Source organism: Psammomys obesus, unplaced genomic scaffold (assembly GCF_907164565.1).
Source record: "Psammomys obesus unplaced genomic scaffold, mPsaObe1.curated_primary_1811, whole genome shotgun sequence".
In the NCBI taxonomy this organism is placed as follows: domain Eukaryota; kingdom Metazoa; phylum Chordata; class Mammalia; order Rodentia; family Muridae; genus Psammomys; species Psammomys obesus.
In genome coordinates this window covers 21,692,202-21,715,168 of record NW_026596040.1, presented here as the reverse complement: position 1 = coordinate 21,715,168, position 22,967 = coordinate 21,692,202, and the positions used below count along the sequence as shown (strand labels likewise).

The window sequence follows — 22,967 nt, the reverse complement described above, 5'->3', positions numbered from 1 at the left end:
ACACCAAGCTCCCCACCTGTTGAAGCCTCTGGGGTTGGCCAGCATCAGATGTAGCAGATCATGAGACATCACTGAGCAGAACAGCTGGAGGTAGAGCTGCCAGGAGCAGACGCAGGAGGAATGGTGCAGGTGCGATGCTTGGGTCTGTGAAGATACTGAGGCTTCCTGACAGGAAGGCAGCTATGGGCAGGTGTGCTCTACTTGTCATGAAGGTGATGCTGAGCAGCTTGGTTCATATCCCGTCCATCCATCCATCCATCCATCCATCCATCCATCCATCCATCCATCCATGTATGTATATCTATCTATCTGTCTGTCTACCTATCTATTCTCATTTCTGGATTTCTAAGATTTCTTGAAAAAGAAAAACCTAGCCCAATTGTTTGCCCAGTTCTCAAGAGTTGCACAGTGCCAACAGCTCAGTGCACGAAAGCCCCTCAGACCCTCTGTCCCCGATTGTGGAGCACCCACCCGTTAACCAAGTGCCCCAAGCTCCTGACGGACACAGTTCCTTGGAAAAGCCTTAGTTTTCTAGTGTGGTTTCTTTTGCTTCAGTAAACACCGTGACCAAAAGCAACCTGAGAGGAAATGATCTGTGCCAGCGCACACCTTATGGTTCCTCACTGAAGGAAGCAGCTTGGGAGCTTAAAGCAGGAATCTGGAGGCAGGAATAAAGCAGAGATGACAGAGAAGTGCTCCTTCTTGTCTTGCTCAGTCTGCTTATATCCCCCAGGACCACTGGGCTAGTGGCAGGACCTAGAGCAGGCTAGGCCCTTCCACATTTAAGCATCGAGAAAGTGTCCCACAGGCTTGCCTGCAGGCCAGTGTGATCGGGACATTTTCTCAGTTGAGGTTCCACTTTCTCAGTTGACTCATCTTCACTCATGTTAAATTGACAAGGGAACTAACTAGCACAAATGACCCATTGAAAACTCGGAACACAAATACATCACTATTAAACCATAACTGTTCCTTTTTTATCCCTAAGATGTCATGTTAATAATATCTCAGCATCAGATTTTCTATCACTTAAAAGTCCCAGAGACTTTAAAAGTTCAATCTCTTTAAAATATCCAAAGTCTCTCTCTCAAAAAAGAGGTTTCTTCTCCTCAGATGACTCTAGTTTGTGTCAAGCTGACAAGAAGCTACGCACAGGTAGCATGTTTCATAAGAGCCAAGTGCTGTTCCTGGAACAGTCCTTGCTAGAAGAACTGCATGAAGAGACAGTCAAGTCCTGGGACCTGAGTTGGATCCTCGGAACCTATGGCTTAAAAAAAGATCTGGTCAGGATGGCAAACGCTTGCAGTTCCGCTGATGGGGAAGCAGACAGGTGGATCCCTCGGGCTTGCTGACCAGCCATTCTAGCCTACTTGGCCACCAGGCTAATGAGAAATTCACCCTTCCTCCCAAAGAGAGGGTGGCTAGCAGCTGAAGAACAACACCAGATATTGTGTCTGGTCTCCATACACAAGCACACTCATTGCCTCAGACACCAAGTATTGGACAGTTTCTTTGTAACTTATTCGTACAGTGTGGCCATTTGGGCAACCAGGGTGTTAGAATATGTTTTCACTGGGAAACGTAGAAGAGGAATGTTTTGTAAGGGAGCTTTAGCCTCTGCTGAGATGTCCCTTGCAGAATTAAAACTGTAGAAGAAGCAAGGAAGGGGACCCAAGACAGCTTGATTTGGGATTGTGCACTGGGGCCCAGTGCTGCCCTCCACCTAGCCCTCAGGCTCCTCCTAGGAAAGGTTCTGAGAAGCCCCTGGTGCTGCTGGAGAGACTCTGTCATTAGTCCTGAACACTAACCAGCCAAGACCCCTAGGCTAAGAGCCTGACCCCTCTCTCAAAGGAGCATTAGAGTTGTAATCTCCAACATTGGAAAGACTGACATCCTGTGGCCCTTGAGGACTTAGCTTCCCACCTGTGAAATCACCATCTGAAAGGAACTGAGAGATGTGTCCTTAGCGAGGCATTTTGCCAAGTAACTATCTGATGCCCCAACAATGGCAAGGCTAAGTAATGGCTAGGGGCTGAAAGATACTGACCTGGCATTCAAATGCCACAGATAATCCCGGAAACAAATCTGGGCCACCAAATAAATTATCTATGAAGGACAATTTGTGAATCTGGACTATGCAGTTTAGCGAATAGTTAACTCAAAAGTTAAGCTCTCTGGGTTTGGCTACTATACTGGTATTTAGGAGTTGGTCATTGTTAAAAGTGCACACTGAAACAGGGAGTGGTGACTTACGCCTGTCACACATGCACCTGGAGCTGAGGCAAGAGGATTGCCATGAGTTTGAGGCCAGCCTGGCCTACATAGTAAGCACACAGTGAAATACTTAGTGTTTTGGTATAACAGGGAAGAAAGCAAGCTGAATTTTGCTATGTATAAAGTACAATCTGGGATGTGCCCACCAGAGGGCACTCTCAGCCCAGTTTCTTGAAGGCTGTTGCGTGCTCCTGGCCAGACTGGGCTTGTAGTTAATGATGTGATGGGCAACCTTACACTAAGGCCAGCAGGACACTAAACACGGAGGACAATAATCAAAGGTCCCTCCCGTGTGTTGGTCAGGAACTCTGCTCCTGGGAGCTGCCCTCTCAGTATTTGGAACAAGGCCCTGAGGTGGGTGTTTCTCACCATTCTATTGCACGTCCAAAATCTGAGGTCCAGATAACTGCCAGGGTGGCTAACTGGAGTCCAGAGTCCCCTCTGTGGCCCAGCCTCCTGCGGCTGAGGCTGGGAAACAGCCCTGGCTTTCAGAGAAGAAATGTGCAATGTGGTTTGAGACAGCAAGGGAAAGCTGTCTGTACTTGGCTCGATTCCTCCTAGGGCTGTCCAGGCAGTGCTGGGATGGGCCACCTTGGGTCCTTAGAGGTACATACATTCAGGAACCCAAAATAAAACCATGAAAAGTATAACAGGGTGTCCTAACGTTCATCCCAGACTGTTGCTTCAGAGGAAGCCACCACTACTGGCTTTGTAGATCTTTCCAGAATTATATTACATTTGTGAACAGTTATGTAAACAGACATCCCCCACTGGTTCGGTCTCTTCATGTTATTTTCCATTCTCTTCCCACGGGGCCCCTGGGCACCAGGGCAGGGCAGGCTACTGCCTTTCATGGGGGTAGGTGGAAGGGCCCTTGTGGTGTGGGTGCATGGAGAAGATGGAGCCTGCCTTCCCCAGTCTTTGCTTCATTTAGGGGATGCTTATCCATCCTGTGACAGGTAAGGTGCTTGCACAGCGGTCAGCACAGGGTAGATCTGATCTCAGGTCTAGGCAGATATTGGCCAGGTGGGTTGGGGCAGATGACTTTGTTCCCCATTATAAAATGTGACTTGGGTAACCGAAGCCGAAAAGGCCTTCTGGAAGGTGTGAGGCTTGTGAGCCTGAAGCGCTCACTGCGGAAGCCTGTTGTGTAGGAAGTGTGCCAGGGAGTCTTCTCTAGTTGTTGGTGTCCGGCCCACACAGCCGCATCTCTCAACCAGAAGCAGCACTGTTGCTTTGGTCCTGAGGGTCCATCCTGCATGGAAACACCACATTTGACTGCTTTCCCCAGGACCCTTGAAATTAAAGGGTTTGGTCATCTGGGACACTGAGAATGATCCTTAAAATACAGATACAGCTGCTGACCAGCACAGAAACAGCAAAGGAGCTTGGGAGATGGCAGGGACAGCCTCACAGCAACACCCTGGAGAGCTTAGGTGAAAGGGACCAATTCCTAGAGATGCTTGGAAGCAGTGGGTCACCCAGTGGACAAGGCCAGGAAGCAGAACCTGAGGTCAAAACCCTCCCAGCAAGAGCCTGGCCTGCTGGTACACACCTCAGAAACAGAGGCAAGATAGCAAGACCTCCCTCTCCCCCAGATCAGCCAACCAGCTGGCCAGCTGGCCAGCCACTCGGACAAACACTTGGTCTTAGCCAAAAGGCAGAGAAGTGACTGTTTTGTTTTCCTTTTAATCAGTCTCATGGTTCCAGACTGTCCTTGAGCCATCCACACAAACCCAGCTGATCAAAACCTCTTAAAACCTCCCAGCAAAAAAAAAAAAAAAAAAAAGCGGAGTGCTAAGGTAACATCACTGGGAATTCTCCCCAACATCCGAGGGAGCATCAACACCAATCCCCTTCCCCCGCAAACCCTTGCAAGAGGCTGGAAGGCGAGGGATCACTACTGACATTGTCTGGGGTCAGAATCACTTTAAAGGTAAGGCCAAACAGACTAGTGAGGCTGGGGATGCAGCTCAGTAATTAGAGGGCTTGCCCAGCACACACAGAGAGCCGTGTACCATCATCACCCATCTCATGTCGCTCCTCCTCCCAACACTAAAACTATTCCTTCACACTCTCCCTTCTTTTCTTCCTTTCTTTTGGAGACAGGGTCTGTCTGTATAGCCCAGGTAGGCTTTGAACTTGGGATTCTTCTGCCGGAGCCTCCGGAGAACTGAGAAAGGAGTGTACCGCACCATGACTAGCACTTTCTGTGTCCATGAGTTGCTGGCACTCACACTTCCCATGGATATGATGTGGCCTTTGTGCCTGGTTTCTTTCACTTAGCCTTTTTTTTTTTTTTTTTTTTTTAAAGACTTACTGCTTTGTGTGTGCATGATGTATGTAAGGGCAGCACACACATGCCACAGAATGTATGTGGGGATCAAAGTACAACTTTGTGAGGTTGGCTCTCTTCTTCCTTAGGTTCCAGGGATCAAACTCAGGGCATCAGGCTTGCATAGCGAGAACGTTTACCCAATGAGCCATCTTGCAGGCACCCAGCATGATGTAGTTAAAGTTCGTTTTCTTTTTGTAGCATCTATCAAAACCTTATTTTCATATAGCTTTTAAAATAAAGTGTTTTGTTTTGTTTTGTTTTGTTTTGTTTTGTTTTACCAGGCGTGATGGCACACATGAACCCCAGCACTTGTAAGGCAGAGGCAGGAGATCTCTATGAGTTTGCGGCCAACCTGGTCTACACAGAGAGTTCTCAGCTAGAGGAGGCTACAGAATGAGGCCTTATCTTTAAAATAAAACTTTAATATTTTTATTTACTTTAGTGTGTGGTGCGTGCATACACGCATAGATGACTATCATGGAGGTCAAAGAACAACTTTCTGGAGTTGGTTCTCTCTTTCCGTCCGTAGGTTCCAGGGATCAAACATGGCTCATCTGGCTTGTCAGCAAAGCACCTTTATCAGCTCAGCCATCTTGCTGGCCTATTTTAATGCATTTTTAAAAAATGTTTTATTTTGTTTATTTTTAAAGACAGGGTCATGCTACATAATTCATGCTGGCTTCAGCCTGAACCTTATTGAGTGCAGGGATTATAGGCCTGGATCACCATGCCTAACTAAAACTTCATCTAAAAATGTTGTATTACATTTATTTGCATGATATTTGTGACATCTGAGTAGCATGGAGCATGTGTGGTGGGTGACAAGAGGACAGTTTGAGGGAATCAGTCCTCCCATTCCACCATGTCGGACCTGGGGGTCAATCTCAGATTTTCAGGCTTGTCAGCAAGCACCTTCACGAACAGAACCATCTCACCAGGCCTACAGCGGTACCCTGCCACCTCCTCCATTGTCGCATGGTTTCTTTCTGTTTTTGTAGGGTCTCACTGTGTACCACGGCTGGCTTGGAGCTTGCTGTGTACCAGGCTGGCCTCCAATTCACAGAGATCCACCTGCCTCAGCCTCCCAACAGCTGGGATTGCACCATCATGCTTTAAAGCTTCGTTTCTTACTGGTTGAAAGATAATTCAGTTGTGCAGCACATTGAAGATCCACTCACCAGCCGGTGGGCATTTGTGTGGTTTTTATAATTGGCTACTGCATACAGTGCTGTGCAGATTTCAGTACAAGCATGTGTCTGAAACCCCTTTAGGTGTTAGCATTGGAGGGGATGCCTGGGAAAAGGTAATTCCATGCTTACGCTTCAAGGAGCGGCACAGTCTCCCCACAGCAGTCAACCACTTGTGCCATGAGTAAGCAAAAGGATTCTAACTCCTCTGCATCCTTATCAAAAATCAGTTTCCAGGGCTGGAGGGATGGCTCAGAGGTTAAGAGCACTGGCAGCTCTTCCGGAAGACCCTGGTTCAATACCCAGCAACCACATGCAAACTGTCTGTAACTGCAGTTCCAGGGGATCCAACACCCTCACACCAATGATTTTCCTGCTGGGCGCAGGGCGGACGTCTGTAATCCCAGCAGGTGATTACAGAGACAGAGGCAGGTGGATCTCTGTGAGTTCAAGGCTAGCCAGGTCTACAAAGTGAGGCCAGGACAGCCAAGGCTACACAGAGAAACCCTGTCTCAAAAAACAAACAAACAAAAAATGTTTTCCCTTTTTGTGAACTACAGATATCCCAATGGACATGAAATGGGCTCTCATTGTAGTTTTGATTTGCATTTCCCCAGTTATTAATGCTCAAACATTAATTCTTTTTTTGGTTATTTGTTTCGGTTTTTTTTTTTTTTTTTTGTTTTTTTTTTTTTTTTTTTTTTTTTTTTTTTTTTTATTTAAACAGGGCTTCTCTGTGTAGCCCTGGCTGTCCTAGAAATTGCTCTGTAGACCAGGCTCAAACTCAGAGATCTGCCTGCCTCCCCAAGTGCTGGGATTAAAGGTGTGTGCCCCCACTACCCAGCTCAAAATTTCATTCTTTAAAATAACTTTTTTTAGGTGGGTGGTGGTGGCGGCAGCACGTTCGAGTTCCAGGACAGCCAGGGCTATAGAGAGGAACCTTGTTTTGAAAAGCCAAAATAATACAAAAATAACTTTTACACTAATTTGTGTACATGTGTGCTCATGCATGAATGCCACAGACCTTGTGAGGTCAGTGAAAACTTACAGTTCTTCCATCATTTGGGTCTCTGGGATTGAACTCAGATTGTTCACTTTGACTCCCTAGTGCCTGGCTCTGCTGTTCTGATATTCTCATAGAGCATAACAAAGAGCATGGGTAGAAATGGCAGTTCGAAGTGAGCTGTCGAGGTGTGACCTGGGTCAAGAATGGCATGGCCTCAGGCCATGATCTTGGAGGCAAGATTGGAATGTGCCTCTCAGTCCTGCCTACACCTGCCCTGTAGGATTCAGATGAATTGGGGAGGTCACATGGCCAGACGGTGAGGCGGGAGGTGTCTACAGGCATGCCAGCGGAGGGCTTAGGGTGGGTGCCGCTGCTGGAGCCCAGGTCAGCTGTCTTTGATGTGGGCAGTAGGGAGGGCTCCTGACATACAAAGGGCCAGAGAACCGTCCTCCTTGGACAGTTCAGTTTCTGGCCTGTTACTGAATGAATCCTTTCTACCCTTCAGGGCACCTTTTCTGGGAAGGCTTCTGTGTGGGTTTTTGCTGTTGTTGATCGTGTTTGATTTCACTGCCAAGGATGGAATGCAGGGCCTTGTGCTTCTGGGCGAACACTGCATCTTTGAGCACTGCCTGGGTCCCTAGCTGGCCATGCTCAGAGTGCCCTTGTACCCACTCTTGGGCTGCACAGAGAAGCTTCCAGATTCCCCGAACTGAACTCAGAAGGTTGAGATGGGGGGGGAGGGGTGTCCTGAAACCCTGGCTACCCAATGAACTTCCCAAGGGCTTCCAGCTCCTTCAGGCCCCAGACATAGGGTGGTGTCCAACTACTTGGCATTGACTGTTGCCTGTGGTCAGGTGATTGGACTTGGGCAGGAATCATAGGTACCCTTCTACCCGACAAGCCATCCACAGAACAGAGGTTTCCAAATGCCCACTGTGCCAGACGCCTCACCTCAGACCTCATGGCTTGTCTCTGTATATCCTCCCATCGCAGATACCCAGAGATGCTTCTTAGAGCAACATAGAAAAATAATAAGAGTAAGCCAGGGTGTGATGTTGCGTGCTTGCAGTTCCAGTAGTTCGGAGGTGGAGGCAGGAAGATCAACCTACGTGAGATGCTGTCTCAAAAAATATTTATTATAGCATGTGTTTATGTTACCAAGTTCTCATATATAACTAGTAGAGCATAGACAAATTGTGAGCATTTACGCCTAAGGCATTGACTTACGAATTATTCACGATGTACTAGAGCGCATGGCCAGCTGGACTATTACTTCTTCTCTTCCTCATTTTATAAACAGGTAAATTGAGGCCCCAGGACATAGGTATTGCACCTCAGATGGCGGAGAATCTTTAGCCTTCATGCTTCTTCTCTCTTGAGTATGATTTCACACAGTTTAGCTCTCCCTGCACTTCTATGACTCCAGGTAGGTAGTTCATGGTCTAAGGAGGAGGCAGAGGGCATTCCTCATGGCCAGCCAGTCTCCTTCTGTCCCAGTGTGAATGAGGGCCAGGGCCCATTTGCACAGCTGGAGTCACTTACCCAGATGTTTATGGGTCTCTGCCTGTGGTGTTTATAGTTCTGTCTTTGGATCTGCTTTGAGTCTCCAGTAATTGGAACAGTACCCCAGGAGGTGATGGGGGGTGGTAGGTGCCCCCTGGATGGGAATAGTGGATTGGGCGCAAGCCCTGGCTTCTGCCTTGTCTGGTTCCAACAGGGACTTCAGATCTTTTATAAGGATTTGGGAAGGACAGAAAGATGGCGCAAATTGGAAACAGGTGTGAACATATGCGTGGGGATGGGAGAGAGTGGAGGCAAGGAAAAGTCTGAACGTAAGTGAGGTGCTCTTAACACAGCAAAACCTTGAGCCGAATCCTTCCCTTTAAGAATGTACATGTCAGTCCTCAATGTTATAATATCCATTGTATATGTATACATGGAAAATGTAGAACATACAGATGATTAGGCCAGCATTACTGTCCAGATCCTACTATCCTGAAATGACCACTGCTCCCCACCTTTCAGTCCTCGGCAGAGAGTTGTTTTTGTAGGAGAACATATACTGTGTTTTTAAAACAAATCTTTAAAAAAGATTTGTTATTATTTATTTCTGTGAGTGTACATATGCACACATTTGTGCTGGTGCCCGGGGCCAGAAAAGGGCATTGGATCCCCTGGAGCTGGAGTTCCAGGTGGTTGTAAGCTACCTGAAGTGTGCTAGGAACCAAACTTGGGTCCTCTGCTCTGAACCACCGAGCCATCTTTCCAGCCCCCAAATAAAGCTTTTAAAGAGAACACATTCATTCATTTATTATGTTGCATGCGAGAGTGATTGTGTTGTGATGTGGAAGTGGAGGTTAGAGCTGACAGCTTGTAGCAGTTGCTTCCTGCCTTCCATCATGTAGGTCCCAGAGATAAAACTCACGCTGTCAAGCACAGCAGGTAAGGTTTCTTCACTTGCTGAGCCTTCTCACTGGTCCCATCTACTGTGTTCTGCAAGCTTCCTTTTAATCAGAACATTAAGATCTCAACATGGTATTAAATATTTTTCAACTACATCAAATTATGTTATTCCTATTTCGTTGTAAGACGAGCTTGTGCAGGAACTACGTCAATTCTCAGTCCAAAGCATAAGGAGGCTGGAGAGACGGCTCAGTGGGTAAGTGCTTGCTATCACCGTGAAGGCCTGTTTGGATGCCCAGCACCCGCGTAAAAGCTGGGCATGGCTGTGTGTACCTGGAATCCCAGGGAAAACAGAGGTATCCCTGGGGCTTGCTAGCGTAGCCAGCCTAGCAGAACTGGGGAAATCAGTGAGAGACTGTGTCTCCAAAGAGTCGACACTGTCAGGACAAAACAAAAGGTGGAGAATGATTGCGGAAGACAGCTGTTGTCAACCTGTAGCCTGTGCCACCTCCACATGCAGTCACACAGCATGCGCACAAACACTCACGCCCTTTATGCAAGTGATACACATTCATTGCAGAAAACTCTCGAAGTACAAGGACACAAACATAAGGAGATACAAAGGACCCAGCACGTGGGATCAAGCACTGTTCACATAGGTGTGCAAACTGGGTGAGTCTGTGCTTTCCACACTTCAGTGTGGCTGGTATACACGCACCAACAGACGCCGGTGGCAGCACTCTCTCCATTTTGTGGTCCCTCAGCTTTTATGTCTGCTAGATCCCCCATGGTCCCCGGCCATGAGGTGGCAGATCTCCCTGAGGCCCCCGGTCCATCTGCAGCCCCCTCTCACCCCTCTCACCCCTCTATCCTCTGCCTCTTTTACAGACTTGCCTAGAGTCAGCTCTTCCCATGAACTTTATGTTCTGCCCCCCTCACTGAGCTACATTTTGGCCATCTCTTGGTGTCATGTAACATCCTCTTTGTGGGATTAGGTTTTGTTGAGGCACCACACTTTAACCATTGACTGTGTGGGTTACTTTAGATTGTTCTGGATTGTAAACAAAGGCAAGCTGAACATTCTTGTGGCCAAGCCCTTGAGCGTGTCCACAGTTATTTTCAGAGATGCTTTTTTTTTTCCTTAGCTCTCGCTGACCGATCACAACAAGAGCCAGGGAAGCTGGGGGTGACTCTGGGGCCCCCGAAGAGCTGTATGTACCCCATTCTTACAGGGCCACCCTGACTAGAGGGAAGTCCAAAGCCACGCAGAAGAGAGTGACACACTTTATTCTTTAAATGGCTTCTCATTGAGCTTGGAGACCCTGAGAGCCTAAGAGCAAGCTGACACTGAAACATGTCACCCACAGCTTGGCTGCTGCTGGGTCAGAATAGCTTCCAGAGAGGCCAGTGAAGGCGGCACCTCCTCTCTGCTGGGTAGAACTGTAGCTCCTGCTTCTGCAGAGATGGACTCTGAATTCGGGGTAACTCCCAGGAGCCCTGAGCTCTGCTGCCAGAAAGAGAAACCTGTGGAGCACAGAGGGGCCTCACCCAGTCAGACCATCAGAAGTGATGATACATGGGGTACTTGGATGGGCCTCAAAGGATATTTAGCAGGGGTGGAGGAGAAGCTAGTAGGGCCCACTGAGCCAAGCTGGAGGTGTGAACTAGGCCTCCAGCGTAGTCAGCATAGTGCTATACAGAGAAGGAAATGAAGAGCTGGGGACTTTGCCGAGCCTGTGGGTGTGAGGGGCATGGAGCCTGTACTTTCTTTCCTGACTCTGGCCCACTAAGGAAGGAGTGAGGCAGTGAGGTTTGAGCCTTCCAGAACCTTTCCCTCTCATCTCCTCACTCCCCTCTCAAGTACCCAGGATTCCTTTCTTCCAGGCTGTGGGGTGCTAGGAGGTGGTAAAGAAAGGTGCAAATCTTGGCCCTTGGCCTTGCCAAGGGAATCCTGTGCACAGAAATGAGGCTATGTGGGGGTGTCAGTGAGGAAAACAGCCTGTCGTTGAGGGCCCACAGAAAAGGCATCCTCAGCATTCTGAAGAAACCACCTGAGGTGGGAGGGGAACTTGATGCTCCCTGACAGGTTAGGGGTGGTCTGGAGCTATCTTCCAGTCTATGACCAGGTTGCTTACCTTTTTCTGCTTTGTCGTATGCAAGAGCCAATGGTCAAGGATGTATGATAACCCAAGGCAAGGGCATAACATGGGTCTTAGTTTACTTTCTGTTGAAGTGATAAAATATCATGACCAAATGCAACACTAGGAGGAAATTCCACTTCCATATTCCAGTTTACTTCACGTCCATATCCCAAGTCACAGTCCATTAGAGAGATGCCAAGGCAGGAACTCAAGACATGAACCTGGGGGCAGGAACACAGGCAGAAGCAACACGGGAGGAATATTACACACCGGCTGGATCCCCATGGTTTGCTTTGTTTGCTTTCTTATACAACCCAGGACCACCTGCCTAGGGGTGGCATCACCCACAGTGGGCTGGGCCCTCCCACATCAATCATTAATCAAGAAAATGTCTCACAGGCTTGCCGACAGGTCAGTCTGATGGAAGCGTTTTCTTAGTTGAAGTTCCTCTTCCTAGGTCACACTAGCTTGTGTCAAGCTGACAGAAGACTAATCAGGACAGCATGGGTGACGAGTACCACACTCAGGAGTGTTCACAGTGTTCCTGTCATTTAAGCTCCGGCTTGCAGCAGAAGAGGGTAGCTGTCCCAGCACTGACTGAGGTCTCTTCTGACCAGGCTCAAGTGAATTCCTTTGGAAGGGAGCAGGCAGCCTTCAGGGATGGGGTTCCTGCTTACAAACACCACTCTCCTTTCTGACCTTGCTCCTGGCACACTATGCCCTTAATAAGCCAGGTTTGTGGGTTCCCTGCCCCTCTTCCCCAACAGGTTAGGCTGGACATGCAAAGTGCTTGCCATGTCCTCACAGCCCTGCCAGTCCTGTGTGCCAGGGTGGGGCTAAGGCTTAGCGGTTCCCTGAGCTGCCTAGACACAGACTGTGGGTGGCAGGGCCGGGACTTCACCTCTGTCTGAACACAGGCCCTGGCCCGTAACTGTTGTGCTGCCCTGTAGCTTTGCCCCAAGCACCCCCCCACCCCAGCTGAGACCTCCTTGCCAAACTCCACCCTCTCTGAGGCTGCCTACCTGGCCTGCCCTGCCATGGAGGTGAGCCCTGTGGCGCTTGCACAAGGCACTATTCATTCAGGCAGGCTACTGATTAAAACCATGTGTGGTGAGACTGGCCCTGCTGGCGGCAGCTCCGGAAACCAGGCCTGGCCTGGGGCCTGTGGCTATAAGGGCTGGGGGAAGGGGCCAGTGACCCACAGGCCTATCAGGCTGAGAGCGCCCTGGGACTGGAAGGAACCCCTACCCCCTAACACATACCAAAGCTGGGCTCAGGCTGGGCTGTGGGAGACAGGGGCCCTCTCCAGGTGAAGGTGGAGACTTCCTGCTGGGCTTAGAATACCAGCACCTTGCAGGGGCCTCCCAAAAAACTGTCTGAAAAAACCAGACTGTAGGCAGCCTTTGGTTCCCAGGAATAGGTGCGTATGTGTATACTGAGGTCTCCTTATAGCCCACCCCCACCCCGGAGCCCTTGACCTCATGACCCCTTCAGGACTTTTTAAAAGGCACTTTGGTGCAGTGGTTAATGTATGGGCTCTAGGTGCTCAGGGATCTGGCCTTGTTTGTGCTTGGGTTGCTCCCAGGCAGAGCCAAGCTGCTCATCTTCTCAGAGCCCTCTCTCATGGCTCACCGCACAATGCCTGGGGCCTGTTCAAAGCGGCCGAACGAAGGTGGAGCTATACTGGCTGAGAGGGAGGCTGGCTGGATGCTTGTGGCCATGCTCTGCTGACATGCCAGCCCTAGTTCCCAGACTCGGGACCCCTGGCCCTGACCCCTACAGTGTGTCAGAGAGCCCAGGGGAGCCGAGTATGTTGAATCTGGGTTGTTTTTAGGAGCAGAAGATGTGATCTGCAGGGCTGAGCATGGCAGAGGTGTAAGGTGTAGCCGAGTTAGCCAAGAACAGAGTGAGATATTGTTCACAGGGCTGCTTCTCCTGGCGCTGAGGTCCCCACCGGAAGGGGTGGGTGGTTTAGCCAGACCACAGCCTGCCCTGACCACAGGCCTGGCCGTGCCGAGACCCTTCCAGCTGAGCGCTTTAGCCTCAGAAGTTCCCTTGGTTTCTCAGGCACGAAGATGCTACTGAGGCCAGACACACAAAGTGATTTTGTATCCAGACCAAGCAGGGTCAGTACCTTCCATAGATGGGACTAGCCCACAACAGGAGTTCCTGGAACAAGGGATTCAGCTACCTTGTGCTCCCAGGCCAGGCCAGGCCCTTCAACATCACACCCAGCAGAGAGGTACCCTTCTTTACACAGGGCAAGGCTGAGGCTGGAAGGAAGCCAGTGGTGTGTCTTTGGAGGAGGGGGAGAGGGAGGGCCTGGTGTGCTTTTCCTGTGATGAGCTGCTGAGGAGAGAGAGGTGGAAGGCAGATGGCTCTGGCCAGGCAGGAACAGGAGTGAACAGGACTCCTTCGCCCTGCTGAGTAACCGGGGTGGCTACCTACCCTCTCTAAGACTCTGTATCCTCTAAAGTCAGCAAGAGCATCCTGACACAGAGGGTGGTATGATTAGGAAATGAGTCAGTGGCAGAGTCAGCTATGGTTTGAGAGCATGCCCTGGAGATGACCTGGATTCTTCTCCAGCTCCTCTTCTCTGCTATAGCTGTGTGACCCTGGACAACTCAGATCCTTCTAGAACAAAGAGCTGGATAAACCTTCCTGGTCAGGTTGTTGGAAAACAGATGGGGTTGCTATGGGCTTGGCACCATTGCTCTTCCATGGTATATCTCTGGCCAGGCTCTAGACCCAGGGGTTGGGTCTGACACCGATGCAGATGTTGCTGTGAGGGTGCTTTGTGGGTGTGACTAAAATCCAGAACGAGTTTGCATTCGGTAAGAGAGACGGACCCACGTGATAAGCATGGCCCTGTCTTCACCTATGTGTGAAGCTGAGGTTTGCCTTTCCTGAGGGCCTGTGCCTCTGTGTGAGGTAGGCTTCTCCAGGGACAGAACCAACACAATGTGTGTAGTGTATGAGCATTTATGTACATGTGTGAGTGTGTCTGTGTGTGCGTTTGCATATTTGTATACATATACAAAAATTTATTCATTATTTATTCTACAAGGAACTGGCTCATGGGCTTATGGAGGCTGACCATCCCCTCCAGATCATCGGGCTGGAAACCTAGACAGACAATGTTTTGGCTCAAATCTGAAGGTATGAAAAAGCAGATTAACACAGTTCCGAGGCAGCTGGGCAGGAAGAACTCTTCTTTACTCCTGGGAGGCTTAGTCTCTCTCTCTCTTTTTTTTTTTTTTGTATCTGACTGGTTGGAGGAAGCACTCCTCCCTACTCCACTGCACCCCACCCCCCGAAAAGGCCTTGTGCTTTAGTCATCCCATTGGTTCAAATGTAAATCCCATCCAGCAACAGCCTCGTGTAGAAGGATAACGTTTAACAAAACATCCAGGCACGCCTTGGCCCAGTCAAGCTGTTCCACTAAATTAACCGTCCCGCTTGTGGGTTTCAGACTCATCTTGTGTAATGGTTGGTTTTTTATCAACTTGCCATAAAGCTAGACACACCTGGAAGAAGGGATCTTAATTAAGAAAATGCTTGATTAATGACTGATGTGGAAGAGCCCGACCCACTGCGGGCTGTGCCACCCGTGAGCCGGTGGTCCTGGATGGTATCCGAGAGTAGACTGAGCAAGCCAGTGAGCAGCTTCCCTTCATGGCCTCTAAGGTTCCTACTCAGACTTCCTTCAAAAACAGACCGTGATTTGGAAGTGTAAGTGAAATAAGCCCTCTCCTCCCTGGGGTGCTTTTGAGATACTCAGCCAGTCCCTACAACTGAGGACTAGGTCAAGTCCTAATGTTAAGTCTCCTAGAAGATGTTTCTTCCTCGTTGGCTGAGCTCTGACTGACACATAGGAAACTGTACTAAGAATAACCATCACCAAGATTATTATCTTCTCTGTGAATTTCCAGCCATAGCTGGAATTTCTTCTCTGTGAATTTCTGCACATAACTACACCACCGGCAAACACCAAAGGAACATAAGGAGCATAAGTCATGGCAAGTTTTTCCACGTGTCCAACAGCGTCCAAGCAGCAGCTTAGCCCCCTGTGAGATGCTGCAACCAGACTCACTACAAGCAGGTAGACCTTCTCTGGGTACCACGTGTGCAGAGAAGAAATCACTGGCGTAGCCCCACTGCATGCAAGCCTTTTACTAAACATTTCACCAATGAACGAACTTGGTCCTCACAACGGCCCTCAGAGGCTGTTACTGTTTTTCCTCGTTTCACAGAAGGACAAAGTTACACGGAAACTTATAAGCCCCTAGCCAGGAAGTGGAGTCCTGTAAAGTCCATCTGAAGCAGGCTGCACCACTGTGGGCCTGCTGCTTATCGACCGGGGAGGAGGATTCTGGGCGGCAATGATGGGTTCAGTCTAGACTTTCCCTCTTTACAAGATAAAGTGTGGGCCACTGAGGGATGTAACTCAGGGGTGGAGCGCTTGACCAGCATGTACAGGGTCCTGGGTTCAATCCCTGGTAGTGATAATGAAAAAACAAAACAAAACAAAACAATAAACAACAACAACAACAAAAACAAAAAGAAAAGAAAAAATTCAGTGTGAACCCCCCTGAGCTTTGATATCAGTTTGAATTCCAGCTGTGACTTTTTTTTGTTAAGATTTGTTTTCTGTTTTGTTTATGATTATATGCGAGTCTGTCTGTGCTTGCGTATATGCACATTAGCGTAGGCAGCCCCGCAGGCCCGCTGAGGTGGAGTCACAGATGGTGTGAGCCACTGGATGCGAGTGCTGGGAACTGAACTGAACTGAACCCGGGTCCTCTGCAAGAGCAACGTGTACTTTTAACTGCTGAGCCATCTTTCCAGCTTACAGCTTTGACCCTTGAATATCTGCTTCATATTTGTGTTCCGAGTACATGGGAATGTTTGACAAATATCAACCATCATGTTTTTCTTTCTAGCCTTCACTTTCTGTTTTATGAGTATCTTACAACTAATTTTTAGTTAAAAATTATTTGTTCTTATTTTATATGTATGAGTGTTTGCCTGCATGTATAGATATGCACTTTATGCGTGTCTGGTGCTCCCAGGGGCCAGAAGAGGCCATCTGGAGTTATGGGGTTATGAGCCACCATAAGGGTGCTGGGAGCAGAAGCAGGCCCTTTCTGAGAGCAGCCAGTGCAAGGATCTGACCATTGAGATCTGAGGATCTGTCTGTCTTTGAGGACCCATCTTCTATCTTCCATGGCTGGGATTACAAGCAGGTACCACCACACCTGGTTTTTCCACAGGTTATGGGGAATCAAACTCAGGTCTTCATGATTATAAGGCCAGCACTTCCAGTTGGTAGTGGCATATACCTTTCACCTCAGTAGAGGAGTATCTTTGTTTGAGGCCAGACTGGCCTATGGCGTGAGTTCCAGGACAGGCAGGGCTATACAGAGAAACCATGTCTTGAAAAACAAAAACAAAAGGAAAGAAAAGACAAACACTTCCCTGACTGGACCACCCTCGTCCTGTTTGGTTCTTTTTGAAAGTCTTTCTATGTAGCCCTGGTTTGGCATTTTCTATGGAGACCAGGCTGTCTCCAAACTTGCAAACATGTGGCAATCATCATGCCTCTCTCTTCTAAGTGTCTGAATTACAGTTATGCACTTTCCATGGGTGGGACTAGCCCACAATAGGAGTTCTCTGGAACAGGGTGGGCAGGGTCAGGGAGAAAATTTTGAAGCATAAGAAAGTGAGTTGGAAAGATGTAGGGCAGAAAGAAAAGAACAAAGATACAGACGTCCACTCAGCCCTGTCACTCATCACAGTACAGAGGTTCTACTCGGTGGCCAAGCAACAAGGAATGAGAACGTTCAGATCAGAAAGGCTCTATCTCTATACAAAAAGTTATGATTAACGCTTTTTTTTTTGAAGTGTTGAGGATTGATTGTGTACCCAGGATTGTGTACATGCTAAGCAAGTGTTAGATCACTGAGCTACATCCCTAGTTCTAATATGATCTTATATAGAGAGAATCCTAAGACATCTACTAAACAGCCAGAATTAAGTTCAACAAGAGTGGTGGGCCACTCAGAGTAGCCAAGCAAACCTGGTGACCTGAGTTGGATCCCTGGAACCTATGCTGGATGATGAGGCCTGAGTCCATAATCACAGCACTCTTATGCTAAGATGGGAGACAGGAAAACTGACCAAAAGTGCAGCTACATAATTCAGTGAAGGAAGCAAGAGACAAAACTTCAAAAACAAGGTGGAAAGAGAGAACCCACTCCCCAAGGGTTGTCCTCTGGTCTTCGTACACACGCCATGGCACCCATGTGCCTACAGGGTGTCTGTCTGTCTCTAATAAACAAATACATCTTTAAATGAATTAGTTTAAAGTAAGGCAGAGATGGCCCAGACCTTTAATCACAGGGGAGGCAGAGGCAGGCAGATCTCTTGAGTTCAAAGCCAGCCTGGTCTACAGATCAAGTTCCAGGACAGCCAGGACTACATAGAGCAACTGTGTCTCAAGAAACAAAAACAAACAAACAAACAAACAAACAAACCCCAAAACCAACCAAGCAAACAACAAAGAATAAATTTAACAAGTTCATATGGTACAAGATAAAAAAAACATAGAAGGTACAAGTTGCATTTTCTTCATGGTCACAAAAAATAATCCGAGATTTAGAAAATAATTATAGTCACTGTGGAAGCAAAGAACAAAACACATAGACGTAATTTAACAGAAGAAGCACAAAACTTACAAAGCTATAAAGCTTTGGAAAGAAATACCTAAATAGGTGGAAAATACCATCTGTTCATGGGCTGCAAGACACATTACTACAGTTAAAATGACAGTACTTCCCAAACCTAGTGTCTCTGAGCTGAGTTTCTCATCTGTGAACACATAGGCAGTTAGAGGATGTTCAATTCATGAGCATGGACATCCAGGATGCCTATGTAAAGTGTTTAACAGAGCTGGCCCCTGGGGTGAGTCTCTGGGTAGTGCAGGGAAGCATGGTCAGGACATGTAGGTAAGCATTAGGGTCCAATACTCTCCCGGGTTCCCCAGGGGAAGGCAGGCCCAATGGAGCTTGAGTCTGCAGGTTGGGCTTGGCAGAGCTCCGTGGGCTGATAATAAATGAACAGGAAAGGAGAGTCCATTACATAGGAATGTCTAGGGAGGGGGTGGGAAACGAGTCAGCTTCTCTTCCAGCACCAGCCGGCCCTGCAGCCTTGATTGATGTGCCTTACACCACAGCAGCCTCCGGGCCTGGTGGAAGGAAGCCCCTTGCTCACCCCTCCTGGATCAAGGCCAGCAGCCAGATGTTCCCAGCCTTTGGGGAGCTAAGGTGGGGGGTAGGGCAGGCCAGCAGTGAACCAGAGGGCAGCTGCCCTTGGGCTTCTCTGTCTTTTCTGCAACTGGGCTCAGGGAGTTTTGGGTCTGTGGCTAGTTTTGGTAAATTGCTCTGTCACCCAGGGGTGGTAGTCCTTACTCACCCTGTCTTGGTCAAGGCACACAGCTGCCTAGGAAAGAGCTCTCAGAACCAGCAAGGAGAATCTTACTGCCCAAAATTCCTGAGTAGTTACGGTCAGAGCCACAGGGGAAACTATGATCCGGGTCTGAGACCTCTTGGAATGGGCTGACCCATCTGAGGTCCCTGGATTTGTTAGTTGGAGTATGAATCTAAAGGTAGATTCCAGAATGTGCAGAGAAGGTACGACTACTAGGAGGTACCAAGGGAGACCCAGAGTGTATGGTTCTGTGAGCCCATCTCAAGCGCGGTGATCCACCTCTGGGCTTTCCTGTGATTTTGGTATTAAACTAGTAATAACTAGAAAAAAGTGTATACAGAGAGGGAGACTAAGTATCACCCTGAGTTACCACATATGGCTGAGAGTGTAACTCAAGATTAAGACACTTATCTAGCGTTTTTGAGGATTCAGTTTCCAGTAAACCTTACTAAAGGCAAAACTCAGGGTTAGGGAAGTGGCTTAGTAGGTGGAATGATGGTCTAGAATTTTCACAGTCTCTAGCACCACACAAACCGGATACAGAGACTCATACCTGTAACCTCAGCATTTGGGAGACAGGAATTTCAAGGTGGAAAAGTCTCCCACACCCAGCTCTGGGGCTCGGTAGTCCAATGCCCACCATGTCCCAGGCACACCTCTGGAGGAGTGTGGCTGGTGGCTCCAGTGGCAAAAACCTACCCGGGGGTTGGGGTGGGGGTGGGGACAGAAACACATGCTTCCCACTGTTTTACAGGAGCTCACAGGGTGGGGAAGTCCTGGGGACTGGAGACACCATGACTCATTTTGGTTTGCATTTTCCCAACTGGGACCTGGGGAGCTGGGGTCACTGTTCTCTTTAGTTCACACAGCCTGAATGATGGGGTTCCTTGACAATCTAGCCTGGTCTTCAGGAACTCTACAAGCATTTAGGGATTGTGGTGGGCACACGGCAAAAATGTTCATATCTCAAACACTCGCCCCAGGCTCAGGCTTGGGCAGGGACGGCCAGCTTTTTGCCATAGACCGGGGAAGACCTGGCCAAAGCAGTGGGTGACTAAGGGAGACCTGGATGCTCCTCTTTGGGGAGATGGATGTGTGACGAAGCAGCAGGAGCTGTTCCACTTAGAGGAGGGTTTGGACTAGGGGCTGATGGTTCAAGGCTCCTTGGAACTCAAGAATCCTAAGAACCGTGCGAAACCAGAACCTTCGTGATGACGTTTGCCTGCAACACACTCTCCTTTAGCAGCACACAAATCAGCCATTGTCAGCAACTTTTCAGCCCTACAGAGACGCACGCACAGGCACTTCCGTTGCCTCACTGCACACGTCACTACACTCAGGCACACAATAAGGACGGCATTTTGAGTAGCACATTCCTTGATTTATTGTGCCTTCTCTGAGTGCCTAGGCTTTGTCTGCCCCTTCCATTGTTAGCTGTCTTGAACAAAGCGGGTGACCTCACTTGACTAAGGTCACTGAGGTGTGGAATATGGGAGCCCCACCCGGTATGCACACTGCCTCTCATCCACTAAAACATACCCTGCCCCTTCTGTCTCCTTACTTGCCTCCTTCCTGTCCAGGTCAGGCTGAGCGCTTGCCACCTACCCTCGCTTGCCTCACCCAGCCCTTGGTACACAGCTGAACAGACTTGACTTGTCTACATCCAGGCAGCTGGAGAAACAGTAAATCCAGGCTATAAACCACCTTCTTAGTTTCTTATGTAGACACAGAGCTTACGTTTTTTGTTTTTTGTTTTTTCCAAGTTAAGTGCAAGGAGGCAGAGGCCGCTGCCTCAGGCTGCTGAGTCCTTTTTCTTCCCAGTTCTCTCTCCCCTGTCCTCTTTTGCCCTCTCAATCCAACTATCTGCTGTGTGCCTGGCTCTAGGCTTGGCGCTGGGTTATGGAGAGGATGGGAATGCAGTCTCCTGGCCCACAGGAACCCAATAGCTCATCCAATCATAAGAGATGCAGAAGGAAGGGGTTTTGCTCAAGGTCACACAGGGACCATGTGACAGAGCCAGACAAAACAGGGAAAGGTCCCTCTGCCCAGATCAGTGCTCTTTCTGGGAACTCAGCAGGAGAAACAATGACCCCCATTGGCTTATGTCGCCCTTTAGATTCAAGGTTGAGCTGCTGGAGGCTGAGTTCAGAGCATCCCTGACAATGACCACAGCTCCAAAGCCTCAGACATTTCATGTGCATTCTCTCACTTATCGCCCCAATAACCCAATAAGCTGGTGCTCTCAGATTATTCTCTTCCAGTATTTTGTAGCTACAGAAGGTTCACAGCCAGCCACTGAGACTCGAGTCCATTCTCCCAAACCAAAACTCTCCCTCTAGGCTGGACAAGTAGCTGGGAGTGAGTAGGCCTTGAAGAGGATGGCAGGAAAGGGAAACCTATTGGATGGTAGACATTGTTTGAGCAGATGTAGAGATGTAGAAAAATCCCTGGGGAATTTTGGTACCAGTCAGGGGACAGGGCAGCCCAGATGAGCTCTTGGCATCCCAAATCCCATCCTTCTCAAAAGGGGTTCCAGCAAGTCAGTCTGGTTTCATGTTCTCAGGTCTGGGAGCCCATTAGACTCTGCCAGTGGTAGCCTCCGAGGCTCTGAGCTGGGCAAAGGTCTTTTTGGCATCATAAACCAGCCCACATGGAAGGAGGGGCCACGAGAGCTCCGGTGGCTGTGTTACCATCAGAGAGGGACGATGCCAGGGATGGGCTAATGTACCAGACTCAAGGTCCTCGGCCCACGTCAACATCAAGGGCTTTTTGGCGTGTGATGGTTGCTGGCCAGGCCTGCAGGCTGCAGAGGTGAGTTTAGGCAAGATTACCCTTAACCTTGGTAGGCTTGAGGCACTGGTGGGCTGGGAACTGGGATGGGAGGAGGGAAAGCCCGAGGTCACCAGTTGTCTTTGTAGGGGGGAGCCTGGGAGTCCAGTACTGTGGTGTGTTCACTTAAATCCCCAAAGCCCAGAGGCCAACTCAAGGAACCAGTAAATGATTCAGGCAAAAGCCTCCTGGGTGACCAATCCATGACTACCTGTTGCACAGACACAGGCCTCCGCCTCAATAGCCCTTCCATACCTGGGTTTCTTTTTTTTTTTTAACTTTGTTTTTGTTTATTTGCTTGTTTGTTTGTTTGTTTGTTTGTTTTAGAGACAGGGTTTCTCTGTATGTAGCCCTAGCTGTCCTGGAACACACTCTGTAGACTCAGGAATTCACCTGCTTCTGCCTCCCAAGTGCTGGGGTTAAAGGTATGTGTCACCACCGCCCAGCTTTGAAGCTGGACTTCTCATGCCCCAGTTCCTGACTCTACCCCGAGCTGTGGTATGCTTGGATTGATTTTTGTGTCCCTTGCATTTAAATGTTCTGAAAAGGCAGAAGCGTCTGTGGTGTTCCCCAGGCCTTGGAGTATGATAAGAACCCAAGAAATATTTGATGAACAAATGGGCGGGTTGATTCGTACATGGATGTGGGTAGATGGGTAGGTAAGTGAGTGAGTGAGCGAGTGAAGTGAGTGGGAAGCTGAAGGTGTGGGAGGACAGTGGCTGGCTAAGTAAAAAGACAGGCATGCAATGGACGCCGGGAAGGTGGGTGGTAACAGAAAAGGATATGAGAGGAACGCAAGGGTATTATACTAGCAGCTTGCTCACTGAGCAGGAAACTCTAAACTTCAAGGAACAGCTATTTCCCCATTGTATTGCTGAAAGAAAGCACAGACCAGAAGGGACATTATGTCAGTATCAGAAGGGACGTTTATATACTTCAATTCCCATATGCTCTGAGAAGTAAAGTGGATTTGCCCAGTATCACACAGGAAATCAGGTGATGCTAATGCTTCCCTCCTCACCACCTGCAAAAGGGCCTCTGAGAACATGGTCAAACTTCTAGTTTCAGCCAGTCTCTTCTGTGTTGTCCCATGTGGGTGACATGAGACAAGCTATTGGAATTCTACTTTTCCTTTGAAAGAAAAGGTTGGAACTCTACCAGAATCCAAGTCTAGCATTTCTTTTGCTTCCTTGAGAGGGCCTACCTTGTTGAGTTTGGCAGACCTGTTTCTGCTGCCTTTTCCCACCCCTTTCACAAAGACCTATGAAGCTAACGAGGTGGATCCAAGCCCTGGGTTGGAG

At 48.8% G+C, this 22,967-nt stretch overlaps 1 protein-coding gene across 1 annotated transcript in view; it reads left to right on the top strand.

Annotated features, from left to right (window-relative positions):
- Positions 1–21,536: 21,536 nt before the first annotated feature.
- Synpo (synaptopodin) overlaps positions 21,537–22,967 on the top strand; it is a 66,557-nt gene continuing 65,126 nt past the window's right edge. Inside the window, exon 1 of the mRNA XM_055622758.1 lies at positions 21,537–21,648. The gene's annotated coding sequence lies outside the window, so the exon portion shown is untranslated. The remainder of the gene's footprint in view (positions 21,649–22,967) is intronic.